The 14,289-nt window shown below is 40.7% G+C and overlaps 1 long non-coding RNA gene across 1 annotated transcript in view; it reads left to right on the top strand.

The window, feature by feature from the left end:
* LOC127924537 (uncharacterized) overlaps positions 1 to 9,285 on the top strand; it is a 28,391-nt gene extending 19,106 nt beyond the window's left edge. Inside the window, exons 2-3 of the long non-coding RNA XR_008118120.1 lie at positions 8,569 to 8,692; positions 9,117 to 9,285. This is a non-coding gene — a long non-coding RNA (uncharacterized LOC127924537). The remainder of the gene's footprint in view (positions 1 to 8,568; positions 8,693 to 9,116) is intronic.
* Positions 9,286 to 14,289: the final 5,004 nt, after the last annotated feature.

Here is a 14,289-nt window from a genome sequence, read left to right as displayed (position 1 = left end):
TAGACGTGTTATAGACGTGTTATCTGAACAGATATATCATGTTATAGACGTGTTATAGACGTGTTATCTGAACAGATATATCATGTTATAGACGTGTTATCTGAACAGATATATCATGTTATAGACGTGTTATAGACGTGTTATCTGAACAGATATATCATGTTATAGACGTGTTATCTGAACAGATATATCATGTTATAGACGTGTTATAGACGTGTTATCTGAACAGATATATCATGTTATAGACGTGTTATCTGAACAGATATATCATGTTATAGACGTGTTATAGACGTGTTATCTGAACAGATATATCATGTTATAGACGTGTTATCTGAACAGATATATCATGTTATAGACGTGTTATCTGAACAGATATATCATGTTATAGACGTGTTATAGATATATCGTGTTATCTGAACAGATATATCATGTTATAGACGTGTTATAGACGTGTTATAGACGTGTTATAGACGTGTTATCTGAGCAGATATATCATGTTATAGACGTGTTATCTGAACAGATATATCATGTTATAGACGTGTTATAGACGTGTTATCTGAACAGATATATCATGTTATAGACGTGTTATAGACGTGTTATCTGAGCAGATATATCATGTTATAGACGTGTTATCTGAACAGATATATCATGTTATAGACGTGTTATCTGAACAGATATATCATGTTATAGACGTGTTATAGACGTGTTATCTGAACAGATATATCATGTTATAGACGTGTTATCTGAACAGATATATCATGTTATAGACGTGTTATCTGAACAGATATATCATGTTATAGACGTGTTATAGACGTGTTATCTGAACAGATATATCATGTTATAGACGTGTTATAGACGTGTTATAGACGTGTTATCTGAACAGATATATCATGTTATAGACGTGTTATAGACGTGTTATAGACGTGTTATAGACGTGTTATCTGAACAGATATATCATGTTATAGACGTGTTATAGACGTGTTATAGACGTGTTATCTGAGCAGATATATCATGTTATAGACGTGTTATCTGAACAGATATATCATGTTATAGACGTGTTATCTGAACAGATATATCATGTTATAGACGTGTTATCTGAACAGATATATCATGTTATAGACGTGTTATCTGAACAGATATATCATGTTATAGACGTGTTATCTGAACAGATATATCATGTTATAGACGTGTTATCTGAACAGATATATCATGTTATAGACGTGTTATCTGAGCAGATATATCATGTTATAGACGTGTTATCTGAGCAGATATATCATGTTATAGACGTGTTATCTGAACAGATATATCATGTTATAGACGTGTTATCTGAGCAGATATATCATGTTATAGACGTGTTATCTGAACAGATATATCATGTTATAGACGTGTTATAGACGTGTTATCTGAGCAGATATATCATGTTATAGACGTGTTATAGACGTGTTATAGACGTGTTATCTGAACAGATATATCATGTTATAGACGTGTTATAGACGTGTTATAGACGTTATCTGAGCAGATATATCATGTTATAGACGTGTTATAGACGTGTTATAGACGTGTTATCTGAACAGATATATCATGTTATAGACGTGTTATAGACGTGTTATAGACGTGTTATCTGAACAGATATATCATGTTATAGACGTGTTATAGACGTGTTATCTGAACAGATATATCATGTTATAGACGTGTTATAGACGTGTTATCTGAACAGATATATCATGTTATAGACGTGTTATAGACGTGTTATAGACGTGTTATCTGAGCAGATATATCATGTTATAGACGTGTTATCTGAACAGATATATCATGTTATAGACGTGTTATCTGATCAGATATATCATGTTATAGACGTGTTATCTGAACAGATATATCATGTTATAGACGTGTTATAGACGTGTTATCTGAGCAGATATATCATGTTATAGACGTGTTATCTGAGCAGTTATATCATGTTATAGACGTGTTATAGACGTGTTATCTGAGCAGATATATCATGTTATAGACGTGTTATAGACGTGTTATAGACGTGTTATCTGAACAGATATATCATGTTATAGACGTGTTATCTGAACAGATATATCATGTTATAGTGTTATAGATGTGTTATAGACGTGTTATCTGAGCAGATATATCATGTTATAGACGTGTTATCTGAACAGATATATCATGTTATAGACGTGTTATAGACGTGTTATCTGATCAGATATATCATGTTATAGACGTGTTATAGACGTGTTATCTGAACAGATATATCATGTTATAGACGTGTTATAGACGTGTTATCTGATCAGATATATCATGTTATAGACGTGTTATAGACGTGTTATAGACGTGTTATAGACGTGTTATCTGATCAGATATATCATGTTATAGACGTGTTATCTGAACAGATATATCATGTTATAGACGTGTTATCTGAACAGATATATCATGTTATAGACGTGTTATCTGAACAGATATATCATGTTATAGACGTGTTATCTGATCAGATATATCATGTTATAGACGTGTTATAGACGTGTTATCTGAGCAGATATATCATGTTATAGACGTGTTATCTGAACAGATATATCATGTTATAGACGTGTTATCTGAACAGATATATCATGTTATAGACGTGTTATCTGAGCAGATATATCATGTTATAGACGTGTTATCTGAACAGATATATCATGTTATAGACGTGTTATCTGAACAGATATATCATGTTATAGACGTGTTATCTGAACAGATATATCATGTTATAGACGTGTTATCTGAACAGATATATCATGTTATAGACGTGTTATCTGAACAGTTATATCATGTTATAGACGTGTTATAGAGATATATCGTGTTATCTGAGCAGATATATCATGTTATAGACGTGTTATCTGAACAGATATATCATGTTATAGACGTGTTATCTGAACAGATATATCATGTTATAGACGTGTTATCTGAACAGATATATCATGTTATAGACGTGTTATAGACGTGTTATCTGAACAGATATATCATGTTATAGACGTGTTATCTGAACAGATATATCATGTTATAGACGTGTTATCTGAACAGATATATCATGTTATAGACGTGTTATAGACGTGTTATCTGAACAGATATATCATGTTATAGACGTGTTATCTGAACAGATATATCATGTTATAGACGTGTTATAGACGTGTTATCTGAACAGATATATCATGTTATAGACGTGTTATAGACGTGTTATAGACGTGTTATCTGAACAGATATATCATGTTATAGACGTGTTATCTGAACAGATATATCATGTTATAGACGTGTTATCTGAGCAGATATATCATGTTATAGACGTGTTATAGACGTGTTATCTGAACAGATATATCATGTTATAGACGTGTTATCTGAACAGATATATCATGTTATAGACGTGTTATAGACGTGTTATCTGAACAGATATATCATGTTATAGACGTGTTATAGACGTGTTATAGACGTGTTATCTGAACAGATATATCATGTTATAGACGTGTTATAGACGTGTTATAGACGTGTTATCTGAACAGATATATCATGTTATAGACGTGTTATAGACGTGTTATCTGAACAGATATATCATGTTATAGACGTGTTATAGACGTGTTATCTGAACAGATATATCATGTTATAGACGTGTTATCTGAACAGATATATCATGTTATAGACGTGTTATAGACGTGTTATCTGAACAGATATATCATGTTATAGACGTGTTATAGACGTGTTATCTGAACAGATATATCATGTTATAGACGTGTTATAGACGTGTTATCTGAACAGATATATCATGTTATAGACGTGTTATAGACGTGTTATCTGAACAGATATATCATGTTATAGACGTGTTATAGACGTGTTATCTGAACAGATATATCATGTTATAGACGTGTTATAGACGTGTTATCTGAACAGATATATCATGTTATAGACGTGTTATCTGAACAGATATATCATGTTATAGACGTGTTATAGACGTGTTATCTGAACAGATATATCATGTTATAGACGTGTTATAGACGTGTTATCTGAACAGATATATCATGTTATAGACGTGTTATCTGAACAGATATATCATGTTATAGACGTGTTATCTGAACAGATATATCATGTTATAGACGTGTTATAGACGTGTTATAGACGTGTTATAGACGTGTTATAGACGTGTTATCTGAACAGATATATCATGTTATAGACGTGTTATAGACGTGTTATCTGAGCAGATATATCATGTTATAGACGTGTTATAGACGTGTTATCTGAACAGATATATCATGTTATAGACGTGTTATAGACGTGTTATCTGAACAGATATATCATGTTATAGACGTGTTATAGACGTGTTATCTGAACAGATATATCATGTTATAGACGTGTTATAGACGTGTTATCTGAACAGATATATCATGTTATAGACGTGTTATCTGAACAGATATATCATGTTATAGACGTGTTATAGACGTGTTATCTGAACAGATATATCATGTTATAGACGTGTTATAGACGTGTTATCTGAACAGATATATCATGTTATAGACGTGTTATAGACGTGTTATCTGAACAGATATATCATGTTATAGACGTGTTATAGACGTGTTATCTGAACAGATATATCATGTTATAGACGTGTTATAGACGTGTTATCTGAACAGATATATCATGTTATAGACGTGTTATAGACGTGTTATCTGAGCAGATATATCATGTTATAGACGTGTTATCTGAACAGATATATCATGTTATAGACGTGTTATAGACGTGTTATCTGAACAGATATATCATGTTATAGACGTGTTATCTGAGCAGATATATCATGTTATAGACGTGTTATAGACGTGTTATATGAACAGATATATCATGTTATAGACGTGTTATAGACGTGTTATAGATATATCATGTTATAGTTATAGACGTGTTATAGACGTGTTATCTGAACAGATATATCATGTTATAGACGTGTTATAGACGTGTTATCTGAACAGATATATAATGTTATAGACGTGTTATCTGAGCAGATATATCATGTTATAGACGTGTTATCTGAACAGATATATCATGTTATAGACGTGTTATCTGAACAGATATATCATGTTATAGACGTGTTATAGACGTGTTATCTGAACAGATATATCATGTTATAGACGTGTTATAGACGTGTTATCTGAGCAGATATATCATGTTATAGACGTGTTATAGACGTGTTATAGACGTGTTATCTGAACAGATATATCATGTTATAGACGTGTTATAGACGTGTTATCTGAACAGATATATCATGTTATAGACGTGTTATAGACGTGTTATAGACGTGTTATAGACGTGTTATCTGAACAGATATATCATGTTATAGAGGTGTTATAGACGTGTTATCTGAACAGATATATAATGTTATAGACGTGTTATAGACGTGTTATAGACTGTTATCTGAACAGATATATCATGTTATAGACGTGTTATCTGAACAGATATATAATGTTATAGACGTGTTATAGACGTGTTATAGACGTGTTATCTGAACAGATATATCATGTTATAGACGTGTTATCTGAACAGATATATCATGTTATAGACGTGTTATAGACGTGTTATCTGAGCAGATATATCATGTTATAGACGTGTTATCTGAACAGATATATCATGTTATAGACGTGTTATAGACGTGTTATCTGAGCAGATATATCATGTTATAGACGTGTTATAGACGTGTTATAGACGTGTTATCTGAACAGATATATCATGTTATAGACGTGTTATAGACGTGTTATCTGAACAGATATATCATGTTATAGACGTGTTATAGACGTGTTATCTGAACAGATATATCATGTTATAGACGTGTTATCTGAACAGATATATCATGTTATAGATGTGTTATAGACGTGTTATCTGATCAGATATATCATGTTATAGACGTGTTATCTGAGCAGATATATCATGTTATAGACGTGTTATCTGATCAGATATATCATGTTATAGACGTGTTATCTGAACAGATATATCATGTTATAGACGTGTTATCTGAACAGATATATCATGTTATAGACGTGTTATCTGAGGTTCCATGTTGTTCTGTGTGTTTATATCCAGAGGTTCCATGTTGTTCTGTGTGTTTATATCCAGAGGGTTCATGTTGTTCTGTGTGTTTATATCCAGAGGGTTCATGTTGTTCTGTGTGTTTATATCCAGAGGGTTCATGTTGTTCTGTGTGTTTATATCCAGAGGGTTCATGTTGTTCTGTGTGTTTATATCCAGAGGGTTCATGTTGTTCTGTGTGTTTATATCCAGAGGGTTCATGTTGTTCTGTGTGTTTATATCCAGAGGGTTCATGTTGTTCTGTGTGTTTATATCCAGAGGTTCCATGTTGTTCTGTGTGTTTATATCCAGAGGGTTCATGTTGTTCTGTGTGTTTATATCCAGAGGGTTCATGTTGTTCTGTGTGTTTATATCCAGAGGGTTCATGTTGTTCTGTGTGTTTATATCCAGAGGTTCCATGTTGTTCTGTGTGTTTATATCCAGAGGTTCCATGTTGTTCTGTGTGTTTATATCCAGAGGGTTCATGTTGTTCTGTGTGTTTATATCCAGAGGTTCCATGTTGTTCTGTGTGTTTATATCCAGAGGTTCCATGTTGTTCTGTGTGTTTATATCCAGAGGTTCCATGTTGTTCTGTGTGTTTATATCCAGAGGTTCCATGTTGTTCTGTGTGTTCTGTGTGTTTATATCCAGAGGGTTCATGTTGTTCTGTGTGTTTATATCCAGAGGTTCCATGTTGTTCTGTGTGTTTATATCCAGAGGGTTCAAGTTGTTCTGTGTGTTTATATCCAGAGGGTTAATGTTGTTCTGTGTGTTTATATCCAGAGGTTCCATGTTGTTCTGTGTGTTTATGACCAGAGGGTTCATGTTGTTCTGTGTGTTTATATCCAGAGGGTTCATGTTGTTCTGTGTGTTTATATCCAGAGGTTCCATGTTGTTCTGTGTGTTTATATCCAGAGGGTTCCATGTTGTTCTGTGTGTTTATATCCAGAGGTTCCATGTTGTTCTGTGTGTTTATATCCAGAGGTTTCATGTTGTTCTGTGTGTTTATATCCAGAGGGTTCATGTTGTTCTGTGTGTTTATATCCAGAGGTTCCATGTTGTTCTGTGTGTTTATATCCAGAGGGTTCCATGTTGTTCTGTGTGTTTATATCCAGAGGGTTCATGTTGTTCTGTGTGTTTATATCCAGAGGGTTCATGTTGTTCTGTGTGTTTATATCCAGAGGGTTCCATGTTGTTCTGTGTGTTTATATCCAGAGGTTCCATGTTGTTCTGTGTGTTTATGTCCAGAGGGTTCATGTTGTTCTGTGTGTTTATATCCAGAGGGTTCATGTTGTTCTGTGTGTTTATATCCAGAGGGTTCATGTTGTTCTGTGTGTTTATATCCAGAGGGTTCATGTTGTTCTGTGTGTTTATATCCAGAGGGTCCATGTTGTTCTGTGTGTTTATATCCAGAGGGTCCATGTTGTTCTGTGTGTTCTGTGTGTTTATATCCAGAGGGTTCATGTTGTTCTGTGTGTTCTTCATGTTGTTCTGTTTTTTATATCCAGAGGGTTCATGTTGTTCTGTGTGTTTATATCCAGAGGGTTCCATGTTGTTCTGTGTGTTTATGACCAGAGGGTTCATGTTGTTCTGTGTGTTTATGACCAGAGGGTTCATGTTGTTCTGTGTGTTTATATCCAGAGGTTCATGTTGTTCTGTGTGTTTATATCCAGAGGGTTCATGTTGTTCTGTGTGTTTATATCCAGAGGGTTCATGTTGTTCTGTGTGTTTATATCCAGAGGGTTCATGTTGTTCTGTGTGTTTATATCCAGAGGGTTCATGTTGTTCTGTGTGTTTATATCCAGAGGGTTCATGTTGTTCTGTGTGTTTATATCCAGAGGGTTCATGTTGTTCTGTGTGTTTATATCCAGAGGGTTCATGTTGTTCTGTGTGTTTATATCCAGAGGGTTCATGTTGTTCTGTGTGTTTATATCCAGAGGGTTCATGTTGTTCTGTGTGTTTATATCCAGAGGGTTCTGTGTTTTGTGTGTGTGTGTTTGTGTGTGTGTTCGTGTGTGTGTGTGTGTCCGTGTGTGTGTTGTTGTTCTGTGTTTATATCCAGAGGGTTCATGTTGTTCTGTGTGTTTATATCCAGAGGGTTCATGTTGTTCTGTGTGTTTATATCCAGAGGGTCCATGTTGTTCTGTGTGTTTATATCCAGAGGGTTCATGTTGTTCTGTGTGTTTATATCCAGAGGGTTCATGTTGTTCTGTGTGTTTATATCCAGAGGGTCTACTTTAAAGTATTGCGCTTATGCTCTGAATCTCACCTTATCCCTCTGTCCTGTGTGTGTGTGTGTTGTGTGTGTGTGTGTGTGTGTGTGTGTGTGTGTGTGTGTGTGTGTGTGTGTGTGTGTGTGTGTGTGTGTGTGTGTGTGTGTGTGTGTGTGTGTGTGTGTGTGTGTGTGTGTGTGTGTGTGTGTGTGCGTTGTCCGTGCGTGTGTGTGTGTGTGTGTCCGTGTGTGCGTGTGTGTGTGTGTGTCTCTTGCAGGCGAAACCCTCTCCACTTCCACATCATAACGGACTCTACAGCCCAGCAGATCCTCGCCTCTCTGTTCCGTACCTGGATGGTCCCTGCTGTCAGGGTGGACTTCTACGATGCAGACGAACTCAAGGTGAGACACATCTACAACCAACCCCCCAAAACCACAACTACTCCTTCTGTCGTCAACATGAGAGAATCTGCACCTCGTCTTTCTCCATCTGACCTCCTCAAACACACACATCCTCTGTTCATCCTGTTTCGTGTCTGTTAATGTCTGTTAATCTGGACTGAGGTGTCCTGGTTCCTCATCAAGACTGTCTGTTAATCTGGACTGAGGTGTCCTGGTTCCTCATCAAGACTGTCTGTTAATCTGGACTGAGGTGTCCTGGTTCCTCAACAAGACTGTCTGTTAATCTGGACTGAGGTGTCATGGTTCCTCATCAAGACTGTCTGGTTCGTGTCTGTTAACCCTCTACCTCCTTCTCTTCTGTCAGGCTGAATCTGGACTGTGTCATGGTTCCTCATCAAGACTGGATCCCCTTCTCTTCTGTCAGGCTGAGGTGTCGTGGATCCAACAAGCATTACTCCGGTATCTACGGTCTGATGAAGCTGGTGCTCACCAAGACCTTACCCCCAGACCTGCAGAAAGTCATCGTCCTGGACACAGATATCACCTTCGCTACGGACATCGCTGAGCTCTGGGCCGTCTTCCACAAGTTCAAAGGTGAGGCGACTACATCCTTTCCTGTTGGGGTGTAAATTGTGCTTCCTGTTGCTTCTGTTAATGGGGTTCATTAGGAGCCACTAGGCAAAACTAAAATGAGTGTTTCTTATTGGATAAGATCAGTTAGTCCCTCCCTGTTTCAAGTTAGTTTTCTTCTGTTTGGGAAAGGGGGATACCTAGTCAGTTGTATAACTGAATGCATTCAACTGAAATGTGTCTACCTCATTTAACTCTCTGAATCAGAGAGGTGTGGGGGGCTGCCTTAGTCAACATCCACGTCTTCAGCGCCTGGGGAACAGTGGGTTAACTGCCTTGCTCAGGGCCCGGGAACAGTGGGTTAACTGCCTTGTTCAGGGCCTGGGAACAGTGGGTTAACTGCCTTGCTCAGGGCCCGGGGAACAGTGGGTTAACTGCCTTGTTCAGGGCCCGGGGAACAGTGGGTTAACTGCCTTGTTCAGGGCCCGGGGAACAGTGGGTTAACTGCCTTGTTCAGGGCCCGGGAACAGTGGGTTAACTGCCTTGCTCATGGCCTGGGGAACAGGGGTTAACTGCCTTGCTCAGGGCCCTCAGGGCCCACCCATTCAGTTAGCTGTCCTTTCTACCTCTCACCCATTCAGTTAGCCTGTCCTTTCTACCTCTCACCCATTCAGTTAGCCTGTCCTTTCTACCTCTCACCCCATTCAGTTAGCCTGTCCTTTCTACCTCTCACCCATTCAGTTAGCCTGTCCTTTCTACCTCTCACCCATTCAGTTAGCTGTCCTTTCTACCTCTCACCCATTCAGTTAGCCTGTCCTTTCTACCTCTCACCCCATTCAGTTAGCCTGTCCTTTCTACCTCTCACCCATTCAGTTAGCCTGTCCTTTCTACCTCTCACCCCATTCAGTTAGCCTGTCCTTTCTACTTCCCCCCCCATTCAGTTAGCTGTCCTTTCTACCCCTCACCCATTCAGTTAGCCTGTCCTTTCTACCTCTCACCCATTCAGTTAGCCTGTCCTTTCTACCTCTCACCCCATTCAGTTAGCCTGTCCTTTCTACCTCTCACCCCATTCAGTAAGCCTGTCCTTTCTACATCTCACCCATAAAGTAGTGCACTATATAGGGAATAGGGTGCTATAAAGTAGTGCACTATATAGGGAATAGAGTGCTATAAAGTAGTGCACTATATAGGGAATAGGGTGCTATAAAGTAGTGCACTATATAGGGAATAGAGTGCTATAAAGTAGTGCACTATATAGGGAATAGGGTGCTATAAAGTAGTGCACTATATAGGGAATAGGGTGCTATAATGTAGTGCACTATATAGGGAATAGAGTGCTATAAAGTAGTGCACTATATAGGGAATAGAGTGCTATAAAGTAGTGCACTATATAGGGAATAGAGTGCCATTAGGGAGGCACATGGACCCTAGCACATCCACAGGTGTACAGCAACGTGTTAGATGCTTAGTACTCCCTAATTTAAACCTGTGGTTTTATCCCATTTTTAAAGTAGAACCACCTACAGTGCTGAAACTTAAATTCCTTCTACTTTGCTATTTTCATGAATTCAGAACTACTTACAATTCCATTAGGTGTTTCAAACCATTATACCACAAATCACCTACAGTGCCGACACTGAATTGTGACATCAAAAAAAGAATTGTTAATTACCATAATGTATTCTATTTTAATGTTTAGAATTCAGAACTACTTTTACAGTCCAATTGGAATTCAAACCCACTCTCTGTTCCATCTAGCCAGCCAATCATTCTTTCCCAAGCAGGGATTCTTAAGCAGCGTATCACGGGCACATTGGTTTGGATTAACAGTGATTGGTGGTTTAGGATTCTGAAAGTCTAATATTGAAGTCTCCGCCTCCCACGCATTCTTTTACCCAGGAGACAGTATGCAGATAGTAGCTTGTCATTGTGAATGTTCAGGCAAAGAGGTAAAACTAGCTCTGGAGATTCAGGTGTCTAGTGCTGCTCCTACAGCCCCCTGCTGGGTCTCTAACTGCCTCTACAGCCCCCTGCTGGGTCTCTAACTGCCTCTACAGCCCCCTGCTGGGTCTCTAACTGCCCCTACAGCCCCCTGCTGGGTCTCTAACTGCCCCTACAGCCCCCTGCTGGGTCTCTAACTGCCCCTACAGCCCCTGCTGGGTCTCTAACTGCCCCTACAGCCCCCTGCTGGGTCTCTAACTGCCCCTACAGCCCCCTGCTGGGTCTCTAACTGCCCCTACAGTCCCCTGCTGGGTCTCTAACTGCCCCTACAGCCCCCTGCTGGGTCTCTAACTGCCCCTACAGCCCCCTGCTGGGTCTCTAACTGCCCCTATAGTCCCCTGCTGGGTCTCTAACTGCCCCTACAGCCCCCTGCTGGGTCTCTAACTGCCCCTACAGCCCCCTGCTGGGTCTCTAACTGCCCCTACAGCCCCCTGCTGGGTCTCTAACTGCCCCTACAGCCCCCTGCTGGGTCTCTAACTGCCCCTACAGCCCCCTGCTGGGTCTCTAACTGCCCCTACAGCCCCCTGCTGGGTCTCTAACTGCCCCTACAGCCCCCTGCTGGGTCTCTAACTGCCCTACAGCCCCTGCTGGGTCTCTAACTGCCCCTACAGCCCCCTGCTGGGTCTCTAACTGCCTCTACAGCCCCCTGCTGGGTCTCTAACTGCCCCTACAGCCCCTGCTGGGTCTCTAACTGCCTCTACAGCCCCCTGCTGGGTCTCTAACTGCCCCTACAGCCCCTGCTGGGTCTCTAACTGCCCCTACAGCCCCTGCTGGGTCTCTAACTGCCCCTACAGCCCCCTGCTGGGTCTCTAACTGCCTCTACAGCCCCCTGCTGGGTCTCTAACTGCCTCTACAGCCCCCTGCTGGGTCTCTAACTGCCCCTACAGCCCCCTGCTGGGTCTCTAACTGCCCCTACAGTCCCCTGCTGGGTCTCTAACTGCCCCTACAGCCCCCTGCTGGGTCTCTAACTGCCTCTACAGGGTTAACTGGTCTAGGAACAGTGGGTTAACTGGTCTAGGAACAGTGGGTTAACTGGTCTAGGAACAGGGGGTTAACTGGTCTAGGAACAGTGGGTTACCTGGTCTAGGAACAGGGGGTTAACTGGTCTAGGAACAGTGGGTTAACTGGTCTAGGACCAGTGGGTTAACTGGTCTAGGAACAGTGGGTTAACTGGTCTAGGAACAGTGGGTTAACTGGTCTAGGAACAGTGGGTTAACTGGTCTAGGAACAGTGGGTTAACTGGTCTAGGAACAGTGGGTTAACTGGTCTAGGAACAGTGGGTTAACTGGTCTAGGAACAGTGGGTTAACTGGTCTAGGAACAGTGGTTTAACTGGTCTAGGAACAGTGGGTTAACTGGCCTAGGAGCAGGGGTTGACCGGTCTAGGAACAGTGGGTTAACTGGTCTAGGAACAGTGGGTTAACTGGTCTAGGAACAGTGGGTTAACTGGTCTAGGAACAGTGGGTTAACTGGTCTAGGAACAGTGGGTTAACTGGTCTAGGAACAGGGGTTAACTGGTCTAGGAACAGTGGGTTAACTGGTCTAGGAACAGTGGGTTAACTGGTCTAGGAACAGTGGGTTAACTGGTCTAGGAACAGTGGGTTAACTGGTCTAGGAACAGGGGTTAACTGGTCTAGGAACAGTGGGTTAACTGGTCTAGGAACAGTGGGTTAACTGGTCTAGGAACAGTGGGTTAACTAGGAGCAGTGGGTTAACTGGTCTAGGAACAGTGGGTTAACTGGTCTAGGAACAGGGGTTAACTGGTCTAGGAACAGTGGGTTAACTGGTCTAGGAACAGTGGGTTAACTGGTCTAGGAACAGTGGGTTAACTGGTCTAGGAACAGTGGGTTAACTGGTCTAGGAACAGTGGGTTAACTGGTCTGGGAACAGTGGGTTAACTGGTCTAGGAACAGGGGTTAACTGGTCTAGGAACAGGGGTTAACTGGTCTAGGAACAGTGGGTTAACTGGTCTAGGAACAGTGGGTTAACTGGTCTAGGAACAGGGGTTAACTGGTCTAGGAACAGGGGTTAACTGGTCTAGGAACAGTGGGTTAACTGGTCTAGGAACAGTGGGTTAACTGGTCTAGGAACAGTGGGTTAACTGGTCTAGGAACAGTGGGTTAACTGGTCTAGGAACAGTGGTTTAACTGGTCTAGGAACAGTGGTTTAACTGGCCTAGGAACAGGGGTTAACTGGTCTAGGAACAGTGGGTTAACTGGTCTAGGAACAGTGGGTTAACTGGTCTAGGAACAGTGGGTTAACTGGTCTAGGAACAGTGGGTTAACTGGTCTAGGAACAGTGGGTTAACTGGTCTAGGAACAGTGGGTTAACTGGTCTAGGAACAGGGGGTTAACTGGTCTAGGAACAGTGGGTTAACTGGTCTAGGAACAGTGGGTTAACTGGTCTAGGAACAGGGGGTTAACTGGTCTAGGAACAGTGGGTTAACTGGTCTAGGAACAGTGGGTTAACTGGTCTAGGAACAGTGGGTTAACTGGTCTAGGAACAGTGGGTTAACCAGTGGGTTAACTGGTCTAGGAACAGGGGTTAACTGGTCTAGGAACAGTGGGTTAACTGGTCTAGGAACAGTGGGTTAACTGGTCTAGGAACAGTGGGTTAACTGGTCTAGGAACAGTGGGTTAACTGGTCTAGGAACAGTGGGTTAACTGGTCTAGGAACAGTGGGTTAACTGGTCTAGGAACAGTGGGTTAACTGGTCTAGGAACAGTGGGTTAACTGGTCTAGGAACAGTGGGTTAACTGGTCTAGGAACAGTGGGTTAACTGGTCTAGGAACAGTGGGTTAACTGGTCTAGGAACAGTGGGTTAACTGGTCTAGGAACAGTGGGTTAACTGGTCTAGGAACAGTGGGTTAACTGGTCTAGGAACAGTGGGTTAACTGGTCTAGGAACAGTGGGTTAAGGAACAGTGGGTTAACTGGTCTAGGAACAGGGGTTAACTGGTCTAGGAACAGTGGGTTAACTGGTCTAGGAACAGTGGGTTAACTGGTCTAGGAACAGTGGGTTAACTGGT

Source organism: Oncorhynchus keta, unplaced genomic scaffold (assembly GCF_023373465.1).
Source record: "Oncorhynchus keta strain PuntledgeMale-10-30-2019 unplaced genomic scaffold, Oket_V2 Un_contig_4248_pilon_pilon, whole genome shotgun sequence".
NCBI classification, from domain to species: domain Eukaryota; kingdom Metazoa; phylum Chordata; class Actinopteri; order Salmoniformes; family Salmonidae; genus Oncorhynchus; species Oncorhynchus keta.
This window is presented reverse-complemented; position numbering and strand designations above follow the sequence as displayed.